Here is a 2715-nt window from a genome sequence, read left to right as displayed (position 1 = left end):
AAACATAATAATCAGAGTTACTATACATCTACTGCGTAAAATCTTGCAGTATTTCTCTCTCATCTTGCTCTTTTTGCGATTCTGGTCTACGATCTTATACATGTCAGGAACCTGTCTAACCGATTCACCACCGAGTGGACTTAAACAATTAAACGCTGTCTGACTTACTAGACCGTAACTTAGACCTATATTCCTGTTGCGGAGTCTTTTCTAGCAAAGGGGGCTTTGAGTCTTTATTGTCGGAGCAGTCTTTAGGCTTGAGAAAAGTTCCGGAATCTCCGAAGAATTTCTTAATATGCTGGGCGTGGATCCAACCTTTGCGTCCCTCAACCTTGACGGCAGTCCTCGTGGTAAGCAGTACTAACTTCGGTGTTCTCCAGCGGGGCTCAAGAGGGCTTGAACGATCAAAGTTCCGGACAAATACCATATCCCCCGGGACGATGGTGTGTTCTTTGACTTGGGTGTTGTCGGGGAAGGCGGCGGCAACCTGTGAATGACAAGAGAGTAGTGCAGACATCAAGGAAGCCAGGTAATCTGTCAGCATGTTACTGTCAACATCAGTAATTTTCTTTGGCATAGGCGTACCCCACATATTCGGTGGTCTACCAAAAACCACCTCGTAAGGGGATAGGCCTGTTCTGGAATGAGCTACCATACGCATGTAAAAGAGGGCAACCGGCAAGGCTACCATCCAATCCACGCCTTTTTCTGCACAGACTTTTGCTAATTTCGTCTTAAGTGTCTGGTTGTGACGCTCGACAAGTCCAGCTGCTTCAGGGTGTCGTACACAATGAAATTTCCACTGATAGCCTAACAGAAGGGACACTTGTTTCATTAATTCAGAGGAGAATGGCTGACCGTTATCTGAGTACACGACACGGGGCAATCCGTACCGTGGGAAAAATTGAACTGGCAACAAATCATACAGGTACGTACTTTCTGTTTCGCTGCTGCACGCAGGTGCTTGTTAAACTAAATATTCTGTAAACTGTCTAGCATTGCCTTTTCTCCTAAGTGTGCTGGACTATGTGCTGTGTTTATGATGACTTGTACCATAGAGTCCGGGAGAAACCATGTAGCTTTGCCTTTAGTCATCCAACCCTGATCAGTCTGGACCCCTCCTTGTTCCGTCCATTTCTTTATTTCGTCTGGAGTGGCATGTGTCGGTATGTCGAGTACATCTTGTGAGGGATCCCTGACTGTCATGCTGTTTGTCAGTGATGGTACTTTTGTCTTTGTCGTGTCTGTTGGTGTCTGGGCTGTAAGTTTAGCTGTTCGGTCTGCCAGGTCGTTACCCTGGGAAATGGTGTCTGTAACTTTCGTGTGTGCTTTGCATTTCAGGATGGCTATGGCTGTAGGCAAATGTATTGCCTCTAACAGAGCCTGAATAAGGGGACCATGTTGAATTTTGGCCCCATGAGAGGTCAGGAAACCTCTCTCCTTCCATAACACTCCGAAGTCATGAACACCCCGAAGGTATACTGTGAATCTGTATATTTGTTCACTTTCAAGTTCTTGGCACGTATGCAAGCTTGTGTCAGAGCGATGAGCTCTGCTGCTTGTGCTGACAGTGTGTCTATTCTTTGTGTCTCTATGACTTCAGCATCAGTGGTCACGGCATATGTGGCCACTAACTCTCCTGTGTTTGTTCTCATGCATGAACCATCTACATAAAGTGTCAGGTCAGGGTCTGGCAGTGCAATGTCTGTCAGGTCTTGTCTTGGTTTCGTCACTGTATTAATTACTTCCACACAGTCATGTGGTGCAGTGTCTACTGTGCTTGAGGGCAAGAGTGTAGCAGGGTTAAGAATGTTGCATCGTCTGATCTCTATGTGTGGCTGAAATAACGTCAGTTCATATCCTGTCAGTCTTGCTACAGTCAGATGCTGCGTCTGTGTCCTGTTCAAGAGAACTTCCACTGCATGTGGAACCTGTACTGTCAGGGGGTGTCCTAACACTATGGAATCACTCTGTCTTATAGCTAGGGCTGTTGCTGCAACTGATTTCAGGCACGCAGGCAGAGCCTGGGCCACTGGATCCAATGTACTAGAAAAATAAGCACAAGGCTTGTGTTTTCCTGCTTGATCTTGTGTAAGGACAGATAATGCTGTTCCATCTCGTTCAGTGACAAAAAGCATAAAAGGCTTGCTGTAACAAGGAGTCGCTAAAACTGGTGCTTGACATAAGGCTTTTTTCAATTCTTCAAATGCCAGGGTATGTTCTTGTGTCCAAGGGAGGACAGTCGAAGACGCTGCCTCCTGTGTTGTCAGCTGTATGAGTGGTTTGGCTAGATAGGCATACTGGGGAATCCATTGTCTGCAGTAAGAAGTGAGGCCAATGAAGGCCCATACTTCCTTTTGTGTCTTGGGCTGTGAAAGGTTAGCAATTAACTGAATACGTTCTTGTGTCAGCTGTCTACCCCTCTTGGACAGCAAGTGTCCAAGGTACACCACTTGCTGTGCACAGAATTGCAACTTCAAAGGGGACACTTTGTGCCCCTTGTCTGCCAAGAAGTGTAAGACTGCCAGTGATGCATGTTCGCAGTCTGGTTCTGTTCGCACTGTGATCAGGATATCGTCTACATCGTCAACAGTGCAGTGTTGGCAGGCATGTGAATACTGTCCAGTTGTCTCTTTAATGCTTGACTGTAAATACTAGGACTTTCTGTAAAACCTTGAGGAGCTCTCGTAAATTTAAAGCTGCGTCCATTTAAAC

Source organism: Lissotriton vulgaris, unplaced genomic scaffold, assembly GCF_964263255.1.
Source record: "Lissotriton vulgaris unplaced genomic scaffold, aLisVul1.2 SCAFFOLD_2825, whole genome shotgun sequence".
In the NCBI taxonomy this organism is placed as follows: Eukaryota; Metazoa; Chordata; class Amphibia; order Caudata; family Salamandridae; genus Lissotriton; species Lissotriton vulgaris.
This window is presented reverse-complemented; position numbering follows the sequence as displayed.